Source organism: Podarcis gaigeae, assembly GCF_964106915.1.
Source record: "Podarcis gaigeae genome assembly, chromosome: 14".
Classification (NCBI taxonomy): domain Eukaryota; kingdom Metazoa; phylum Chordata; class Lepidosauria; order Squamata; family Lacertidae; genus Podarcis; species Podarcis gaigeae.
The window spans coordinates 9,004,792-9,027,136 of NC_139690.1; the positions used below are offsets into that span (position 1 = coordinate 9,004,792).

The following is a 22,345-nucleotide window of genomic DNA, read 5'->3' on the forward strand; positions in this document are numbered from 1 at the left end:
AGCTAGATTCAGTTACAGATAGGTAGCCGTGTTGGTCTGCCATAGTCAAAACAAAAAAAAATTCCTTCCAGTAGCACCTTAAAGACCAACTAAGTCAGTTCTTGGTATGAGCTTTCGTGTGCATGCACACTTCTTCAGATACACAGCTAGATTCAGCTTATGCTAAGTAGCCAGGCCACTGCCATAGCTAGCTGAATGTGGGTCATTGGAAGAACAAAGCCAATAATGGCCAAGGCATTAACCCATCAAGAAAACCATTAGGAGGGTGAAGACTCTGCCAGACAAGAAGGGTTGAGGCCAGTGGCAGAGTATTTGTCTATGCTGCCCAGAATGGGCATACTCCCGAGGGGGGCGTGGTGCAGAGGGTGCCCTCCCAGGTGCAGGAAAGCCGCTCAGGTGCCCAGAGCAGTGTGCACACCTTGCAGTCGGGGGCGGAGCAAGATACCCATGGCAGACATTCAGTGCGTCACCTGCCCATGGCTACCAAGCCTTCCTCAAGCTGTCAGAACAAAGGGGAAGGGGGAAACACCACCAGCAAAGCGTCGCAGCTCACCCCCTTACCCCGTCGGCTTGGGGTAGGCTTGGGAGTTGCGGGCGGCACGCTGAAATGTCACCCCCCAAAGTGAGGACCCCTGGGGTGCTTCGCCCCCACTGCCCCCCTTCCTACACCCCTGGGTGAGGCCCCTCTCCCAGCTGTGTCTTAGCGGGCAGAGTGTGTAGGATGTCAGTTTGGATTATGTAAGCATCAGGGGGCGGGGTCAGTTTTGCAAGCTTAAGAGGGGGGCCAGGGAGAAGATGGTCATGCTTCAGAGAGGGTCAGACACAATGTTTGGGGTCTCTTGGGATCCAAGGTCGCAGGAATGGAAGGAACAGGATCCTCTTGGGATGTGAATGCAATGCACTCTCTCTAGGTTTCATATATGTGTAAATAAACCACATACCATAAATACGCCACAGTCTCTGCTGTGTCTCCTTGTCCAAAAGGAATCACAGGCCCTGGTAAGCAAGCCTGGTACCCCTGGATTCTCACACCACTCAGGGATTGGGGTGGCGTGTAACAATATTATTTCAGAAAATGGGAATTTGGTAACTTTGCCTTTGACTGCCAACTTAATCAAATTTCTCCCTCCTTCTCACTACCAACAGTGGGTTTGTTTTAGTTCACCTGTAACACTCCTCATTGGATATTGATGACTTTGTAGGGATGAGCACATTTGAGTCAGGCTCATATCTTTCTGTCTGAGTTCATACAGTATTATATTTCTGAATCCACATTGTATTTCTTAAGGAGACCTTTGTAGCAAGTAGAATATGAAGTGGCGTATTTTTCTGTTTTTCCAAATGTATGATCAGTGCAGAAATAGTGTTCAGCATCTGTTCCCAGTGCAGATGTAAATTGCATATGGATGCTCTGTTACCCCATAAATTTGTCTTGTGGCCATATCAATTTCATTCCTTACTATTCTACATTTTTATATGCTTACTGTTTCTGTAGGAGTGCATTACACCATTCCACCCACCTGCCATTTCTTTAAACTTTATGGTGTCATTCATAAGTCTTCATAGATATCCAACCCCCTTTTGGCCCAGTTGTCTTCCATCTCTCCATTAGGATTCTAATGCAGTTTTGCTATATCCTTTGTATTCAGTCTAAAGCACCTGCCATTTTTCTGTGTATTTTTGTCAGTGGAGGCTGGTCTGTAGGGGTTTCCTCCCCCTCAATCTCAGTGTTGCCCTTGTATAACTGTGTAGAGAAGAGGATAGAGACAAAAGTAGAATTAATTATACAACTCAGCAGGGAGGAAGATGGAGCCCCAACAAGAACTGGTTAACGCTGCCTATCCTAGGGCTGCCATACGTCCGGATTTTCCAAGACATTACCGGGATTTCAAAGGCAGAATTGACATCTGGGCAGAACTTCCCAAAGGCAGCGCTTCATCCTGAATCTTAGGCAAGCCAATTGAAAAATCACATATTTGTGGTGTTTTCATAAAAAAGGGGGGGAGGAGCTCAACAACTTTGGGGTCTTCTTAAAAAATAGCTCAATATGCCAACTCAAGTTGGCTCCTGTTGGTTTCCCTGCCTTCTGCTCTACAATGTGCCCCACCCACAACTCATTCCCCACCTACCTGTACCTTGATTCAGAATCTTTCTTTCAGCTTGATTTAGCAACCAATCAGTATAATTGGTAAAACTTGTCTCTTTTATTCATTCTACCAAATGTTTCTAGGCTTTTTCTCACAAGCAATATCTTTGCATTCATGTGTTATTGTTAATGTTGTGGCTAGCGCAACGAGCTTTTTGAATTTATGGAAGCTGTTGCAGGATCTGTTTTCCTCTGATGAGTCAACACAAATTATTTACATCAAGGATGGGGAACCTGTGCCCCACCTGCCTGCAAGATGTTGACAGACTCCAACTTCCACCATCTCAGACTCCCAGTATTTTTGCTGGCATTTTCTAAATATCTTAAAGCAGTGTTAACAGATGAAGCAGTTCACTAGTAGTAAGAACCACTGACTTTTGGTCAGTGTGCTGTAGTGGTTAAGAGCTGTAGACTCGTAATCTGGTGAACCGGGTTTGTGTCTCTGCTCCTCCATATGCAGCTGCTGGGTGACCTTGGGCTAGTCACACTTCTCTGAAGTCTCTCAGCCCCACTCACCTCACAGAGTGTTTGTTTTGGGGGAGGAAGGGAAAGGAGAATGTTAGCCGCTTTGAGACTCCTTCGGGTAGTGATGAAGCGGGATATCAGATCCAAACTCTTCTTCTTCTTCTTTTGCTGTGGGGTGATCGAAATGGGAGAGATATTCCTGCCAAATGCTCAATTTATGGATAAGAAGTAGAGAGGCCTTACTAAAACCCAACAGCTCAATAGCACAACATTCAATTCCCCCTAATCTTAATCAATGACCCACACAGCCTTTGAAAAGCATTAGCATCACAAAAATAAGTGTAATTCCAGCACTGCTACCAACGTTACCTATAACTGTGGGGAGGTGGCAGAAGAGCAGTGGTGGGAACCCTGTGGTTTTCCAGATGCTGTTGACATCCCACTCCCATCAGCCCAAGCCAGCATTAGTTAGGGATAATGGGAGTTTGGGGTCCAACAGCATCTAGAGGGCCACAGGCCCTCATCTCTGTCAGAGAGGTTCAAGGTTCCTCAGTCAGCACTCTGGATGTGCATATCTGCTATATAGATATTGGGCCCCACCATCAGTGCATCCCAGGAAGGGACTAACAAATCAGTGAACACGCTCTTGCTGACTTCAGCCCATGCAAAAGAGGGAATTCCCTTTCCCACCAGATTGCCAGCCGTTCCATGCTTCCTGCTAGTGAACTACTTCGCTGTCTGCCGCTTCTATCCCAAAGCGATTCACTAATGCATGAAAGCAGCAGTGGAAGTGGGAGGCTGTGAGTTGCTATAATAGCATTCCAATTCCCCCTGTCACTCCTTATGAAGACAAATAATTCCTGCAAACTTAGTTTGCCTTGCCTTTTCTCTGAATATTCTCGCTCCTTTCCTGTGTCGTTCCTCCTGACCTCTCTGCCCTGAGCTGCCAGTGTTTCTTCGCACTTCCCTCCTGATTGGTACGGGGACTGGCACACCTCCTGGGTGGCTGCTAAATGGTTCGCTGTTTCCATCAGCATGGATTCTCCCTGGAACAGTATATTTATAGAGCCCAATATTGTTTTAATAATAGCTGTGAGCTCCGTTTGGCAAACATTATTAAGGAACTCTGTAGAACTGGTGATCCTACCCTCTGGAATAAATCAGATACCAGCTTGGCTGCTTTGTGGGATAATATTAAGATATCTGCTGATCTGCATATTGCATGGGGAGTCGCCCTGAACCAGAGGCCACAGAAAACACAGGGTGGATCAAGGGGTGCATGCACAGTCCCGGTTTCTATGTGTTTCCATGCAGGCTTTCAGAACAGGCAATTTGAATATTTAGGCTAGTTTAAAGCAGTTAAAATTGTGGTTCATGCACCGTTTATGGACATCTGCGCCAATCGATTCTGCTTAGCATATTTTTTATGACTGTTCCAATTCCCGTCTGTTATAATAAATTTCTTGAAGAATACTCAGCAGTATTATTCTCCGATTCCAGTGTGGTGTTGTGGTTAAGAGCAGTGGACTCGTAATCTGGTGAACTGGGTTCGCTTCCCCACTCCTCCACGTGCAGCTGCTGGGTGACCTTGGGCTAGTCACACTTCTCTGAAGTCTCTCAGCCCCACTCACCTCACAGAGCGTTTGTTGTGGGGGAGGAAGGGAAAGGAGATTGTTAGCCGCTTTGAGACTCCTTAGGGCAGTGATAAAGCGGGATATCAAATCCAAACTCCTCCTCCTCCTCCTCCTCCTCCTCCTCCTCTTCTTCTTCCACGATGTTCTGGTTTCATGGTATGCTCCTGTCTCAAAGTCAAGGGATCCCAAAAGGAAGGCATGAGAGAACAGTAGGTTTGTGTGTAAGTGCCAAACGTCATCACAGGTGCAAAGGGATTGCGCCGGCAAGGAGCATGGGTTGAGGCTCTGTAAGCATTGGCCTGCTGCTTTTGCTAGCGATTTGCTCAGAAACCCTCCTCTCAAAGCCAGAAGCAGCTGGAAGAAAAAGGCTTGAGTGATGATAATCACTTCCATTTTTTTTCATGCAGGCCTAGGAAGTTGCTTTGTTCTAGATCAAACTGCTGGTCTATCTAGTCTGATACTATGTACTGAGGATCAGTTTTCTGGGTCTTTCACATCACTGCCTTTGGATCCCTTTTTTTTAACTAGAGGCATTAGGGATGGAACCTGGAACCATCTAAGTGCTCTCCTACTAAGCTACAATACAATACCTTGATTAATAGAACCATACAGTTGGAAGGGACCCAACGGTCATCTTGCCCAGCCCCAGGCAATGCAGAAATCTCAACTACAGTGCAACAATTAAACACCAACAGCATTACAACCCATGTATCTGTTTTGATTTAAATGGTTTGGTATACTAAGCCAATTTACAAGGTAGATCCAAAGCTTTTGGGATACAATATTTCCTTTTTTTAAAAAAATATTTTTTTATTCAATTTTTTAAACACATACAAAAAAGACAAGCACAACACATAATAAAGACAAACTAAAACAAAAACAAACATGTATAATTTCACAATCTTATTTTTGTATACCTTCTTTCATCCGACTTCCCCATACCTCCCTTTCACTGCATCCTTATTTTACAATTTTTTAGCAACCCGTCAATCCATTTATCCATTTAATTCCCTTTCATTAAGTTTTCCTTAATTTATTAGTTACAGCTGTAATTCTCTACTTCTTACCCCTTGACATCTAACCCTCCTCAATTTTACAACAATTTTTGAGATACATTTTAAATTTCTTCCAGTCTTCTTCCACTGTCTTTTTCTGGGATACAATATTTCCAAGCCAATTCTGCCAAGTTATAAAGTCCAACACAGACAGAACAGAAGATGCATCGGAGAGGGCTGCGTTAAGGGACAGAGGAGGCAGGGCAGAAGGTCGGCGGTTCAAATCCCCACGATGGGGTGAGCTCCTGTTGCTCGGTCCCAGCTCCTTCCAACTTAGCAGTTCAAAAGCACGTCAAAGTGCAAGTAGATAAATAGGTACCACTCCGGCGGGAAGGTAAACGGTGTTTCCGTGCACTGCTCTGGTTCGCCAGAAGCAGCTTAGTCATGCTGGCCACATGACCTGGAAGCTGTCTGCGGACAAATGCCAGCTCCCTCGGCCAGTAAAGCGAGATGAGCACTGCAACCCCAGAGTCGTCTGCAACTGGACTTAACGGTCAGGGGTCTCTTTACCTTTTACCTTAGGAACCCTGAGGTATGCCTCATCTAGCTAACTCAGCATGGCAGTTCATTATACCCTTTAGAAGGGCTGTGCACACCCACCTCAATCCAATTCATGCCCCCATCTGGTGCTTTGGAGTGTCCCTAATCAAACCTGGGACAATCCAGGGCCAACATAACCTGGTTCCTGTCCTGGGGGGCTTGCAGAGGATTTAATTAGGGTTTTCAACCCCAATTAAAACATGCAGTTGGGAGGAGGTGAGTCTTGGGTCAACCTGAATTGACCTGATTCTGTTCAGAACGTGGGATTTGGCCAGAGCTTGCACAGAGTCTATTCTTTAGTACAGAAGGGGATAGAACCAAGCTGCAAAGCTGCAGTTGGAATGAATGCAAGTGTCAACAATCTGGGCTTAAAGGCAAGCGACTTTTGTTTTCAACCCAAAACCCTGAGTGAGATTGCCTTAGTCTGAGCCTGATAACTGCTGTAGAATGGAAACATTGGAAGCAGAGCTGGCCCAAGACATTTTGCTGCCTGAAGCAAAGGACAAGATGGTGTCCCTCCTCTATTCCACATGTGGAAGCCAATTGAATTAGCAGTAGAACCTTATTTCTGTGCTGGTGACAGGATGGCATATTCTGCATCACTTGAAAGCTGCAGTCTATCTTAGCAGGTGAAGGGCAGGCTGTGGTCTTAGGTGTAATGGCCAGGAGGCCTATAACCCCTGCTGCCATCTGTTATCGGAAGTGGTTGTGTCAGAAGGCCATAAGAAGAACTTTGGCCCCTCTGTTTCAGTATCCTGTTCTCACAGTGGCCAATCAGGTACCCATCGGAAGGCTGTAAGCAGAGAGAAACAATATTCTCCCCTCCTGTGATTCCAAACAACTAAGGCCGGTCCTACCATTAGGTGAAGGTTGACAGTGTTACTCTGGCTAATCCAGCTCCAATGAAAAGCAGAAGCCTATTTTTCAATAGTTGGTTGGCAAGTTTCAAACAGTATTCTAGGAATCGTGGTTATGTTGAAATTGGGGTATGCATTTTTCAACATGCATCACGCTGCATCCTTCCCCTCCTTAACCCCCAGATTTGCTCTCTGTGTATTCTGCTCCAGTAGCTAGGCTTCCTTGCAGGAAAAATGGTATGAATAGCAACACTATTCAAATGAATATTTTCCCCAAAACTCACTTTGAATGTTCAATTGCAGCGATTCCCATAGCAACTTGATTCTCAGCCAGTAGGAAAGTGGAATGTTGACCACATGATTCCCACACGTCCTATGAAAAGGTTGGCAGTTCTGAATAACAAGCATTGCTAAACAAGCAGCTGACTAGTGAACCAGAGACATCAGAAAATTTCAAGGGGGGAAATTATCTATGAACTTGAGAGCTAACAAAGTGGACAATGGACAAAAAAGCTTGTGCAAGAAACACAGGATGGGCATGCCCACATCAGACGTCTATTTATTGAGATTTGGCACAGACTTAGGAACATAGGAATCTGTTTTGTACTGAGTCAGGCCAGCTTAGTATTGTCTATACTGACCAGCAGTGACTCTTCGCAGTTTCAGGAAGCAGACTTCCCCAGTCTTGTCTGGAGATGCCAGGGATTGAACCCAAGAAGAGCCAGTGGATCAGGCCAGTAACCCATCTTGTTCTTACAGCATCTTGTTCTTACAGCATCTAATGAGAAGCCCATGGAACAATCCACAAGGACAATCCCAGCACCCTCCCCACCTGTGATTCCCAGCTGCAAATCTACTGCCTCCAAAAGTGAAGGTTAGTAGGCATGGATAGTCCCATCCTCCACAAATTTGTCTAACCTTCTTTTACAACCATCTAAGTTGGGGGCCGGCACCACCTCTTGTGGGAGTGAGTTCCATACCCTATGTGAAAAATATTATTTTGTCTGTCCCGAACCTTTTAACATTCAGCTTCACTGGATTTCATTTTTCTGAAGTCCCCCGTCCCCCCGAAGTTTCCCAAAATTTCACACATACATTTCAATACATAATAAAACCTTTTTTACGGTGTTTCTGTTTCTCTCCCCTTGTCTTCTATCTCTTAAACCTTAAGAAAGCTACTGTAATCTTTAATCCCTTCTGTTGCTCATAGTTCAAATCTTGCCCACGTGTTCATCGTATAAGAATATTTCTTTAAATAATCCAGAAATGGTTTCCATTCTTCCACAAAGCTTTCATCATTATGTTCTCTTATTTTAGCTGTTAATTTTGCCAGTTCTGCATAATCTATCACCTTGCTTATCCATCCTTTTTCAGAGGGTATTTCTGCCTCTTTCCATTTTTGTGCATAGAGAATCCTAGCTGCAGTTGTAACATACATAAACAGCTTAATCATATTTTTGGTGACTTCTGTCCCTATGTTCCCTAAAAGAAAAGTTTCAGGTTTTTCTGGTGTCATCATTTTAAACATCTTCTTTTTAAAAAATCTCATCATATATCATCTCCCAAAATGCCCTTGCTTTCTTGCAAGGCCACCACATATGAAAAAAGGAACCATCTATCTGGTTTCACTTTCAACAGTTAATAGGAGCCTTCTTATACATTTTAGCCAATTTATTAGGTGTTAAATGTCATCTGTACATCTGGATGGTCCTGAGCTCTAGCATTCTGAGAGGAGAGCAAAGCTTCTCCCAGCCCACTTTCTTCTCACCATGAATAATTCCGTACTCCTCTATCGTGCCTGGGACGTGGGTGGCGCTGTGGGTTAAACCACAGAGCCTAGGACTTGCTGATCAGAAGGTCAGCTGTTCGAATCCCCACGACGGGGTGAGCTCCCGTTGCTCGGTCCCTGCTCCTGCCAACCTAGCAGTTCAAAAGCAGGTCAAAGTGCAAGTAGATAAACAGGTAGCGCTCCGGCAGGAAGGTAAACGGCGTTTCTGTGAGCTGCTCTGTTCGCCAGAAGTGGCTTAGCCATGCTGGCCACATGACCCGGAAGCTGTACGCCGGCTCCTTCAGCCAATAAAGCGAGATGAGCACCGCAAACCCAGAGTCAGCCATGACTGGACCTAATGGTCAGGGGTACCTTTACCTTTACTATCACGCCTCCTTGGGACCTTCTGCATGCAAAGCAAATACTCTACCACTGAACCAAGACCCTTTCCTGAGACTCCGTATGCTCTACAAGATACGCTGGCCCTGCATCATTTGCATTGATAAATAAGGAAACAGCCAGTGAATATCTCATGAGCAAAGGGGGGAAATGGAAGAAGCACATTCTTCAGTATCAGTGGTTTTGAATGTTGACTGCAGCCCATCGACTAGACTTGGAGAACATGCCCTCTGTGACAATAAAATTAGAGCACTGCAGAGTTCCTGAGATAATACTGATCCTGTCTCATGGCAGGTAAAAAAAAGAAAGAAGCAGCAAGGCGTTTACTAATAAAAGAAAACGGGCTTGCGTACCCAAAAAGGACTGTTGCTATGAACAACCTTCCACCCACTTTGTGTCATGCTAACCATTGCGGCCCCACATGGTCCATCTCTTTCCTTTTCTCATAGAGATGACACCAAGCTTTTTATAGGGGCCAGAGGTCAAACTGGAGGCTCAGGAGGAGGCGGCAAAAGCAACAGCTCTGTCAAGAGCTGTCAGTGGAAGTGCAAAGTCCGAGAACTGACACTAGCAGCCACCATGAGAGCCAGCAACTCTCCCCAGGCTGCGTGGGATAGATGGAGCCACGCTCTGGGGAGATGCTGCTGACATCTCAGCTGGAAATTTCTGGGTAAGCATGATCTGGGGGACAGCAGGGGACAGCAGGGCTGGTGTACATGCCTCTCTCGGCCCCACTCATTCTATTTGGGGTTATGCATGCTGAAAAAGAGACAGAGGCTGAGGGGGGGGGGGTTCTGGCTGTGTGGAGCTCACTGCAAGACGGATAAAGGACCGGATACCGCATTTTTCACTCTATACGATGCACCAGACCACAAGACGCACCTAGTTTTTGGAGGAGGAAAACAAGAAAAAAAATATTCTGAATCCCAGAAGCCAGAACAGCAAGAGGGATCGCTGTGCAGCGAAAGCAGTGATCCCTCTTGCTGTTCTGGCTTCTGGGATAGCTGCGCAGCCTGCATTCTCTCCATAGGACGTGCACACATTTCCCCTTAATTTTTAGGAGGGAAAAAGTGAGTTATAGAGCAAAAAATACGGTATATTGCCCCACAGAGAGCAAATGCAGAATCGGGACTCGCGTCTGCTCAACTGAAGCCTCATTTCTGATTTTGGCATTTGCACACGGTTACCTCTATATTTTCAAGTTTCTTTACTGGGGATGGGGGAGAAATCTGATCCCATTAGCACTGAAAGACAACTCTGTCTGTTGTCACATTTTCTGACATAATAAGAGAACAAAAATGCAGCCATCCTATATTTGCAATGCAGTTCTCTAGCCAAGTAAGGTGTACAAAAATGCATATATGAGGGTAAAGTTGTACGCACAGGTGCACACATTAGAGAGAATAACATACAAAGCATTGTTCTATTGAGGGAAATGCTTAGCAAAATGTGTATATTAGGCAAAATTGCATACAAAGAAGAAGAAGAAGAGTTTGGATTTGATATCCAGCTTTATCACTACCCGAAGGAGTCTCAAAGCAGCTAACAATCTCCTTTCCTCCCCCCCCCCCCAACAAACACTCTGTGAGGTGAGTGAGGCTGAGAGACTTCAAAGAAGTGTGACTAGCCCAAGGTCACCCAGCAGCTGCATGTGGAGGAGCGGAGACGCAAACCCGGTTCACCAGATTACGAGTCCACCGCTCTTAACCACTACACCACCCTGCTGTTGTGTTTTAGGGTAGAATTGCATGGAAATGTTGGTCAATTTTTATGAGCACACTTTAAAAATTTTACCAACTGTTGTAGAAATGTGGAAAGCTCAACTTAAGCTGGGGGGGGGGAACTGAGGGGAAAAACAATAAAATTTACAGATTTGTCCAGTTCTATTCTTTATTACAGCCGTGGTGTCTAGAAACCAGTTAAAAATAAAAGGAAATGGGAGTTCACTCAATCCTGCAGGGATGACCCAGTTTCTACATTAGGGCAAGGATGTAGGGTGCAATTAGTCATTTAAGGTGCTCTTTTAGTCCTGTACCTTACAGTCTTAATCTCTGAACCAATGTGTTTGGGATCACCAAAACAGAACAAGCTGTCATCTCTAATGACCAGGGAGTACAGGAGCTTGCAATCCTCCTCCTGTATTTCAAACACATGGTCTTTGTTCCTTGAAATGTGGTCTCCTACCCCACCTCTTGTTTTTTGGAAACCATATTAGTGTGTATAATGAAGCTGAAAACTGGTGTTGATTATGGAAGTTTCCCTGGGAAGCTCAAACAAGGGATTGAACATTCCCCCGCTCCCAAATTAAGAAAAAAAAAAGCACACCCAAGTAACATTGAAGTTAATGAATCCCTGAGAAACTGAAAGTCTTGGTAATAAAGATGCAGTACAAAACAGAAGGCAAGTGACTCCACCGAGACACTGACTTACATTCTCTTTTAGTTCTATAGTGGTTGTTTTATCACCCACATCTCTTCTCTTTTGCATGCCAGTCACTCTCAGTTCCACTTCCGCCATCCTGCTCATCCCTCTCCCCTAATGCTCTTGTGTAAGGTGATATTACAACAGGCTAAACAAAAGTGGAAAAACCCCAGACCAACGAAAATCCAAAAGGGCGTGTGTCTCAAATCTCAGAAAGAATTTCATTCATCGGAGAAGGGGATCTCTCATTAATTCATGGGGCTGTAAAGTAGGGATTGAGCTGAAATGTCATCTAGGGTCGTCTCAAATGTAGTGCTAAATTAAATTCTCTTTGCGGGATAAGTGTTGCGAAGGTGGAACATTGTGGCACAAGGGGAAACACAAGTACATTAGCAAGGATGGCTGTGCAACAGAAGGCACAACAAGAAACAGCTGCTGTGCAACAAAAACCAGGTCTTCTGCAAGAGGAAACACAATTACATTGCCAATAATCGTTGTACATTGGATTGCGCAAAAAAGCCAGCTGTTACGCAACAAGCTTCCATTAGCACCACTGCCACACTGGTTTCCTTTGCTGGTGATCTTTAAACTCTGTTATCCACTGGTGCAAGGAATTTTGCACTACTGGACAGGGAACATTGGATATGGTCCTTAGGTTCAGAAAGATTAAGCAGGACCAAGCATCTCCAACCAATGAAATCCAAGAAGAGCCCTGCTGGATCAGGGCAAAGGTCAAGCCAGTCCAGCATCATGTTCTCATGATGGTCGCAATCAGGACCAGAAAGCAACAGCAGCATTCTCCCCACTTGTACTTCTCAGCAAGTGTGATTCAGAGGATGCTGCCTCTGAAATTGGAGGTAGAGAATTGTCATTGTGGCTAGAAGCCACCAGCATTAAAACATTCAGGTATGTGTGAATTCTGAAGGGCAGCTGCATTTCAGTTTGCATATTGGTTTTGGGAAGTGTGGATTATGTAGGTTTGTATCAAAATGCAAATTGGAGGGGGGACTCTTCATTAATAATAATAATAATAATAATAATAATAATAATAATAATAATGATTTATACCGCGCCCATCTGGCTGGGTTTCCCCAGCCACTCTTGGTGGCTCCCAACGGAATATTAAAAACACGCTAAAACATCAAACATTAAAAACTTCCCTAAAAGGGCTGCCTTCAGATGTCTTCTAAAAGTCAGATAGTTTATTTCCTTCACATCTGATGAGAGGGTGTTCCACCATGCAGACGCCACTACCGAGAAGGCCCTCTGCCTGGTTCCCTGTAACTTCACTTCTCCCAGTGAGGGAACCACCAAAAAGCCCTCGGAGCTGGACCTCGGTGTCTGGGCTGAACGATGGGGGTGGAGACGCTCCTTCACTTATACTGGGCTGAGACTGTTTAGGGTTTTAAAGGTCAGCACCAACACTTTGAATTGTGCTCAGAAACGTACTGGGAGGCAATGTAGGTCTTTCAGGACTGGTATTATATGGTCTCGGTGGCCACTCCCAGTCACCAGTCTAGTGCCATATTCTGGATGCCTAGCATCCCTAGCTAGCTGCCATCCCTAGTTCTGATCCTCCATCAATATGTGTGACTACTTAAAAATTGCTAATAGGTCCTTCCTGCTGACTTTTAAACTCTGTGGGGTGATATTCAATATTAGTCAGAGTATCTAGTTGTCCACTGATTTTAGTCAGTCGACTCTGAGTATGACTAACTGTGGATACCACCCAGTTGCCTCATTTCTAGGATAATGTCCTCTTCAGTGACATTCAGATAGCTTTGCAAGTCTCACTGGGTTGAAGACCCTGGGCTGAAAGGGGCAATGTGTTTCATGATGCTACAAGTTCAACCCAGAGCCAGAAGGTTGAAACTAGGAAGGAGGAGGAGGAGGAGGAGGAGGAGGAGGAGAGTTTGGATTTGATACCTCACTTTAGCACTACCCTAAGGAGTCTCAAAGCTGCTAACAATCTCCTTTCCCTTCCTTCCCCACAACAAACACTCTGTGAGGTGAGTGGGGCTGAGGGACTTCAGAGAAGTGTGACTAGCCCAAGGTCACCCAGCAGCTGCATGTGGAGGAGCGGGGAAGCGAACCTGGTTCACCAGATTACAAGTCCACCGCTCTTAACCACTACACCACACTGGCTCTCAACAAGCTGGATTTCCATTGGCCCCAAATGGGATTTCTCTCAGAAACATTGTCATTTTTCATGCCCTGTTTTGATTCTGCTTTTGCCCCTCTCAGCATCTCTTTTCTATAAAAGAAAAAGAAAAAGAAGAAGAGGAGGAGGAGGAGGAGGAGGAGGAGGAGGAGTTTGGACTCCCCTTAAGGAGTCTCAAAGCGGCTAACAATCTCCTTTCCCTTCCTCCCCCACAACAAACACTCTGTGGGGTGAGTGGAGCTGAGAGGCTTCAGAGAAGTGTGACTGGCCCAAGGTCACCCAGCAGCTGCATGTGGTGGAGATGCAAACCCGGTTCACCAGATTACAATCTCTTAACCACTACACCACACTGGCTCTCTTAATAGTTACAGGATTCTGCTGACTCTGTGATCCACCCAATCAGGGATCATGTAGACAGCATGCTTAGATGACGGCCACAATCAGATTTTGCTGCGTGGTGACATCACAAAGCCAAATCAGTGTACAGAATGCTTCCCCTTGCGCAGGTCAACGTTTTCCTCGGAAGGTAGGCTTCACAGGGGATTATTTTAATTTTTATTAATTGGGAACCTTCCCCCCTTCCAATTTCAGCTTAGCCCTAATTTAAACTCCTCATTTCTGATGATGAATATGTTTCTGAGTGTGACAATACCCCACCCACTCCACCTGGGGGCATCAGCATCTGGCTGATGAATCACAAGTGAATGAGTAAGTAGCACCAACATACCAGGAGCATCTACTGCCAGACTGAAAACTGCCCAGCATCTCAAGCCGTTCAAGATATCATTAGAGAATGATTGGCAGTTCTGCATCCAGCCCAAGTTTATTTTTAGGACCTCCAGCAAATGGACACACACAACACACTCACTCTCTCTCCAGCTCCATCTGCAGAGAGGGACTCACTTCCTTCTGTTCGCCAAGCTGCGTGCGCTTATCAATTTCCTCTGCATTGTTGTCTTGCCTTTTATGGAACATGACAATCCACTGTTGGAGGCTGAGAAAGAAATGAGCACTGACAGGGCAACGCCAAAGACAGAATGGGGAGAAAGAAGAAAATCGAGGCAGCACCATCAGGGCAGCAACATAAGGAGGGCTCTTATCCCAGGCAGATGTCAACGAGGCAGTGGTTTTCTGAGGATCCACATGGAGATTAGATCCTACAGATTTGTTTAATGATCAATACACCACTTAAGAACCCAGTGGCTCAGTCTTGAAAAGGAGCAATAAGGCAATCTGCCGCCACTCTTTCAAAATAAACAAAGCGGTCAAATTTTGGTTTCTTTCATTTCATTCCCCGCACCCCCAGTCTTTTCAGTTAACATCAGTTTGTGAAGGTCACACACACACAACACAACACAACACAACATTAGTATTTGGAAATACATATGCTTTTCCAAATGCATTTATTCTTATATACACATTTTTGTATCACATTTTGCAGAACATACATATTTTTGCAGCAATATAACGCATATTTGTGCATCATATTTATCAATAATATATGCATTTCTGTGGGTGCTTTCCCTTAATATGCACATTTTGGTATGCATTTTTTGGTTCGAGAAATACACCACAAAAATCAGAGAAGTGTGTATTTCCAAGGGTGGCTTCATATTGGTTTCAGAAGTACAGACAAGGTAAGTTTTCATTAAAATGTGAGCTGAACTAATTGGTCTCCCACCCCTGCTGCTCTATGAGTTGTATTTGGTATAAGGCTTAAATTCAACCCTATAAGCTAAGAATGGATTTATTCTCAGGTCAAATCTTGGTACACAAGAGAGAGGTATCATTACACTTGAGGGAACTCCCAGGTTTGCAGAAATGCTGTTAATTTGTATCTCCACCAGTTCCACCAGTTCCACAGCAATGCTGTCATTCCAGGCCAATGTGGAAGCAAATAGTAGCCAAATGCTGAAAGAATTGCTGTGGTCTCAATTAGGGAATATATATATATATATATATATATATATATATATGCAGGTTTTGGTGTCCTCGGGTGTCTTCCCGTGTAAAAGTTGGGGTGTCTAGGCGACGTTTCGACGAGGTCTCACTCGTCATCTTCAGGCTGGTGCTTTCGGCTTCTTGTTACTGGAACAGAGCGGGATCTCAATGTTTGAGTTCCTATAAATACTGTAGAGGGGGTGTGGTGTCTAGCCTCCAATGTTCTGGGCAGAGAGGAAGTTCCCAGGCTAGTGTGCCTTTTCTTCTTTTGTTCCTTAATTACTTGAGAGATACCTTGAGTGATTTATTGAGTGATATCCTGAGTACCACTTAGGTGGGTCATTAGGTGTGGATTAGTTGCTAAAGTCTTTGTGTCTTGACCTCTTGAACTTTGTGAAGAGTTTTCCTGAGAAGATGGCTGTATTACACTTAGTTGTGCTTTGGCTTGGCTTCGTGTATAGGGGCGAGCTGTGGTTTTGTGGCTTGTGTCAGCCAGATCTGTGTAGGGATTGCAGGGGGGTGCAGCATCCGGAGGTGCCATCATGGATTGGCTACTGGATGGTGTCAGTAATTCATCTGTGGAGAGGGTCTGGGTTTGGGTCTGGTGTGGTTGATTGGTGTTGGCGTTCTGTGTGCCTCTGGATCTGGTGTCAGTTTTTGTGGGGAGGGCTAATTTCCAGATGTCTGGCAAGCGGGATGTGTCGTCACGCTTGTTCATGTTGTGAGGGTGTTTCTCTATCTCGATGGCTTCCATGATTATTCTCTTGTGGTGATGTTCCGTGTTAAAGAGCAATTTGGAATCTGCAAAATTAATTTCGTGTCCTGTTTCTTTCATGTGTTGGAAAAGAGAGGAAGTTTTTTCTTCTTTTTTGACGGCATTCTTGTGTTCTGCGATACGTGCATTTATTCGTCTGTTTGTTTGTCCAATGTACGTGGCTGGGCAGACTTTGCAGGGTATTTCATAGATCCCTTGGTTTTCCAACTGGATTTTATCCTTGGGGTTTCTGAGGATATTGGCTATTTTTTGGTTGGTGCAAAAGGCTGTTTTGATATTGTGTTTATGGAGGATTTTGCTAATTTTATCTGTAGTGCCCTTGATATAAGGAAGGAGGGCCATGCCATTGTTTTCTTCTGTGTCTTGGTTTTTGGGGGGTGTTTCCTTTTGGATTAGCTTCGTAATCCTAGACACCTAGACACCCCAACTTCGCCTAGACACCCCAACTTTTACACGGGAAGACACCCGAGGACACCAAAACCTGCATTCCTGTACCCGTGAAAATCTACGAAAGCATATATATATATATATATATATATATATATATATATATATATATATATATATACACACACACACACACACACACATACATATATGTGTGTGTGTTTACATATTTATCTATTTGTTTGTCTGTCTATCTATTTAGCTATTTAAGTTATGCATCACTCTTCATTGGAGTATCATGGGGCGGTTTACATTGCACAAACACAAAAACACACAACATAATAACAAACCAGACATATGAAATAATTTCTTGTTGTTTTTTATATATGGAATTGCTTCCCCTTATTGATGCTCTTACTGTGAAATCACATTAAGACATTTTATGGGAACCAATTCCTAAATGGAACCAAATTAATGATTAAAAAAAATTGGTGGCCAACAGTCTGTGAATATTAGATGGCCTTATTATTATTTTTAGAGAGCCCACCCCCCCAAAAAAAATCCTCAGATAATTTCACTGGGGGGAAGAGGGAATCTGCTGAAAAATCTTGACCCAGCCCCAACTTTTCATAGGACATGGTTCCTCAAGAGAGAATATGAATGATCCAGCCATTAAGGTGCAGCCGAGAGTGAATCTCTGCAGCACAAAGCCCCAGCAACACAGCAGGAAGACATTTGTGGTCCTTGGCAGGAAGCTGAAAGGAACATTTGCTGAATGATTCAAGGATGACAACTATCTCCCTGCTTGCGGTAGTTCCTGGGTGCCGTGGCCCTCCCGTCTTCCCAGAACAGTAGCGCACATTCGGAGCCCCCTGTGACTTGCCACTAACGAGGAGAGACACAAAAGAAATATATTTCCTTAATGGGCTATTTGCTTCCCTTTACCATTCGACATAAACACCGCCTTCTGTCTCATAGCAAAGATGCAGTCTTCCTTTTATAAGCTGTTTTAAGCACCACTTCTTACATCAATGACTTTAAATGAAAAAGAGAGAGAGAGAGAGAAAGCTCTTTTGAATACAAATGGGGCATTTACTTCTCTAATGCTCCTCTTGTGCTAAGCTACCTTCAAGCCCATCAATGACACTTTAATAGATTGAACAGAACTCCCCTTCTTTTGATGCTAATACAACTTTTCTGGCAGATATCATACTGGGGTGTTGGGAAGGTGAGCTCTTGAGTAGGGACTTTTGCAGACCAGGGGCTGCATTTGCCTCTGTGCAGCCTTCCAAAGGGCACATTCCCTGGCCTGAATGGGGTAACTGTGCCCCTGAAGGACCAGATGCGCAGCTTGGGAGTCATTTTGGACTCACAACTGTCCATGGAAGTGCAGGTTAATTCTGTGTCCAGGGCAGCTGTCTACCAGCTCCATCTGGTACACTGACTGAGACCCTACCTGCCTGTGCACCGTCTTGCCAGAGTGGTACATGCTCTGGTTATCTTCTGCTTGGACTACTGCAATGTGCTCTATGTGGAGCTACCTTTGAAGGTGACTCGGAAACTACAACTAATCCAGAATGCGGCTGCCAGACTGGTGACTGGGTGCAGCCGCCAGGACCATATAAGACTGGTCTTGAAAAACCTACAGTGACTCCCAGTACGTTTCCGAGCACAATTTCAAAGTGTTGGTGCTGACCTTTAAAGTTCTAAATGGCCTCGGCCCAGTATACCTGAAGGAGCTTCACTACCCCGTCATTCAGCATGGAAACTGAGATCCAACTCTGAGAGCCTTCTGGCAGTTCCCTCATTATGAGAAGTGAGGTTACAGGGAACGAGGCACAGGGCCTTCTCGGTAGTGGCGCCCACCCTGTAGAATGCCCTCCCATCAGATGTCAAACAGATAAACAACTATATGACTTTTAGAAGACATCTTCTAAAAGGCAGCCCTGTAAAGAGATGTTTTTAATGTTTGATGTTTTATTGTGTTTAATTTGTTTAATTTGTTGGAAGCCACCCAGAGTGGTTGGGGCGACTTATGATGATGATGATGATGATGACAGTGGTAGGTGGAGCCAGAGACAAAAGTGGGTGGAGCATGAAATGTGATTCCATATACACTCTCACACACCCTTCTCTAGCCAGGCAAGCATTGTCAGAGTTCAAGGGCATATTCCAGCCAGATTTTAAAAATATTCAAAGAGGGTGTGAAGTTGGTCCGGTGAAGGCTGTATTTGGCTCCGTGCCTGAGTTTCCCCAACCCTGATCTAGAGCTTCAAGAAACCCATTGGGTGAGAACAGTCTTCCTCTCATGTCCTTACCAGCTCTGAGGTTAGGGGTGACTCCGAAATCCTCACCTCCAGCTCTCTCTCCCCGATGCTTTTTAACATCTTTATGCGCCCCCTCACCCAGCTTGTCCAGAGTTTTGGGCTGGGCTGCCATCAGTATGCCGATGACACCCAACTCTATCTGTTGATGGATGGTCATCCTGACTCGGCCCCAGACACACTGATCAGATGCTTGGAAGCTGTGGCTGGATGGTTACGTGGGAACCGGTTGAAGTTAAATCCTTCGAAGACAGAGGTCCTCTGGCTGGGACGGGACGATATGGGATTGAGGGGGCAACTCCCATCTCTTGCGGGGGTGCAATTAGTGCCAGCACTGTCCGTTAAGAGTTTGGGTGTAATCTTCAATACCTCCCTCTCCATGGAGGCGCAGATTGCAGCTATAACAAAGGCGACATTTTTTCATCTCCGCCAAGCTAAGCAGTTGGCTCCTTACCTCTCTCACCCTGACCTAGCCACTGTGATCCACACGACGGTCACCTCCAGACTGGATTATTGTAACTCGCTCTACGTGGGGCTGCCCTTGAGACTGATAGGGGCTGCCCTATCATCTGGATTTCGGTGCTCAAAATCACCTCCTCTTGCTTCGAAAGGGAGGAGAAATGTGTTTGCTTCATGTTTCTTATCCCCACCTGCCTATTTAAGGACCAGTACATGAACCAACACACAGTTGCCCTTCATAACCCACACTCCTCTGAAATTTGCAACGCGGTTCACCTGCTAATGGTAACAAACAAATTAGAATCGGGGGGGGGGGGGATAAAGTGATAAAACACTGATTTAGTAACGAACGTTTACAACACCAACATAAATATATTCAAATGAAACAAAATTAAATGAAAATGTTTTATCTCAATATTGTAAATCCCAATGCATTTTGACCAAAATATTTTCTTCAGTGATTAAAAAGGTAAAGGACCCCTGACAGTTAAGTCCGGTCACGAACGACTCTGGGGTTGCGGTGCTCATCTCACTTTACTGGCAGAGGGGGCCAGTGTTTGTCTGCAGACAGTTTTTCCGGGTCATGTGGCCAGCATGACTAAGCTGCTTCTGGCGAAACCAGAGCAGCGCACAGAAATGCCGTTTACCTTCCCACCGGAGTGGTACCTATTTATCTACTTGCACTTTGATGTGCTTTTGAACTGCTAGGTTGGCAGGAGCTGGGACCAAGCAATGGGAGCTCACCCCAACGTGGGGATTTGAACTGCCAACCTTCCGATCGGCAAGCCCAAGAGGCTAAGTGGTTTAGATCACAGTACCACCCACGTCCCTCTTCAATGATTATTGATGTATTAATCTGTGGTGGTTCTGGTTTTGAAGCTAATTTGTCCTGAGGTCTACGTGTGAGATAGGACGGAAATGTTGGAAGATTCAAGACAGACAAAGGAAAGTACGCCTCTTTTTAAAACGGGGCTCAGCTGGGGAAGAATTGCCAGCAGATTTCTGTCCATCCAAGGAGTTAATCCAGCTGATTAGAGATCTGACCTGTACAGTTGGAGCATTTGTTTCTTTTCCTCTTCCTTTTTGTAAAATATGGCTCACGCCTTTGTGCCTGATGCTATTAAGGCATGGTTATTACGCCTTCAGCAATCCTTTCTGCTAATGCCATAAAGTGCTGAGTGATCCGTGTTACGCTACAACACTGCAAGTGTATTACATTAGAACCTAATGGCACAATGAGTGTATGCTGTCACGCTAACGCAGTGTTATGTGTGTTATGTTGTTTTATTGAGGTTCTTCTAGAGGACACTCACATCTTTCTTTCACCCATTGCTCTCCCTTAAAAAAAAAAAAAGCACGTGGAAAAGCAAAACTCAACCCCGCTCCATCCTTTTGTCTGTTATGCAGCAAAGTCCACTGTCTGCACCCAGAGATGTAAGATAATAGCAGTTTCTATTCCATCGTCACAATAAGTGCTGTTTCCATTCTGCTGCAGTTTGGTTTCCTCAGATGCTATGTTATTCACCTCACAGTTGGCTATTTAATGTAATCTACATAATTATTCATGTGATTTAGATAAATTACTAATTTAACGTAATTAGTGATGTAATTATTTCCACACTGTTCATTTAGATAGAGGGAAGTGCAACGGATATGGTGGGAGCGTCATCAATTACATATCGTTTGCAGACTGAAAACAACAACAACAGGTTTTATTTCTGTTCTTGATATGGAAGAATAAGTGTCCCCTTCTGTTTCCATCAGAATTCTCCAAAACATCTCACATGGCATCAAATTCATGTCATGGATTCTGGAGAGTGACCCAAGTGTGTACTGGTAATGTGATACTAGGGAGAAAGTATGTAGGGAAAATAGATGGCATGGAAGCTGCTCAATGAAATCAGCACAGGCCTGGATTTCAGAGCTTGCTGCTGGACAATCTCCAGTAGTGATGTTGGGAGTTTTAGTTCACCAATATCTAGAGGGCAGATTGGGGAAAGCTGACACAGGTCCTAGCCAAACAGAGACTTGGTTTTACTTGGGACTGAGCCAAAAGGGCACTTCACACCTCACAACCCTATTTCCCTGTTGCAAAAAGGTCTTTGTCTTTCAGCCAGGGGCAGCCCAAGCCATTTTTCTGTCTGAGATGAAAGACAAGATGGTGCTTACCCCATTCTGTGCACAAAATCTGACTAGAGGAGTAGCTGAATCAGACCTCAGGACTGGTGGTGGAAGAGAGTCCTCTACCGCACCCTAGGGCAGCAAGATATATCAGGAGCTACAAGGAAGACCACATGGTACATATTTCTAGCCAATTTCCACTCCTCAGAACAAGAAAAGCCTTCCTGAATGAATGAGTGTGCCATGGATTTGATGGGAAATTGAACATTTCTGTAAGCTGGCTCACCGCCGTCACAGATCAGTCTTCTGTTTTAAACGAATGACACATTCCAAGCCAAATCCCACTTTTAGTGGAATGTGTTGACAACCTTAGCTCTCTAATCCACTTTAGTGATTGTGAAAAGAGCCATATGGTGGTAGCCAGGGTTGCAATAAAAGTGCGTGATTTATTTTGTAGACGTGTCCCCTATTCTAGTGCAATCCCTCTGGGCTAGATTCTGGTTCCCTATTGTGAGACGCTACCCCCGAGTCCCTGGATTGTAGTCCGCAGCTTCTTTCAATACCCATGTTGGACACGTCTAAGAACTGGAGCCAACAGGGCTGCAGTTACATAGCATCAGCAGCCAGAATCCCAAGTAGGATTTGCCGTATTCCAGTTCTGGTCTCAATGCAGCCTGCGCCACTGACTCTGAAGAGCTGGCTGAGAACAAGCTCTCATCGCTGATATAAGGAAGAAAAAGGGAGGCTGTAAGAGGGCACAGTGATCCTGGCATTTCCCATTGGATGTTTCCTTCCAGCAGTGATTTGAGAATGCTGCAGATGAGAGTGAGAATTGCTTCAGAGCCTCCTGGTTTGGAGGAGAGTTTGCCATGCCGGAAAACCCTCCTGATTT

General features: G+C 44.9%; 1 long non-coding RNA gene across 1 annotated transcript; it reads right to left on the minus strand.

Annotated features, from left to right (window-relative positions):
- Positions 1 to 1,007: 1,007 nt before the first annotated feature.
- LOC310831844 lies at positions 1,008 to 3,534 on the minus strand. Its single transcript, XR_014558018.1, has 3 exons — positions 3,302 to 3,534; positions 2,663 to 2,779; positions 1,008 to 1,744 (listed from the first exon to the last, which is right to left on the minus strand). It is a non-coding gene; the product is annotated as an uncharacterized lncRNA (long non-coding RNA).
- Positions 3,535 to 22,345: the final 18,811 nt, after the last annotated feature.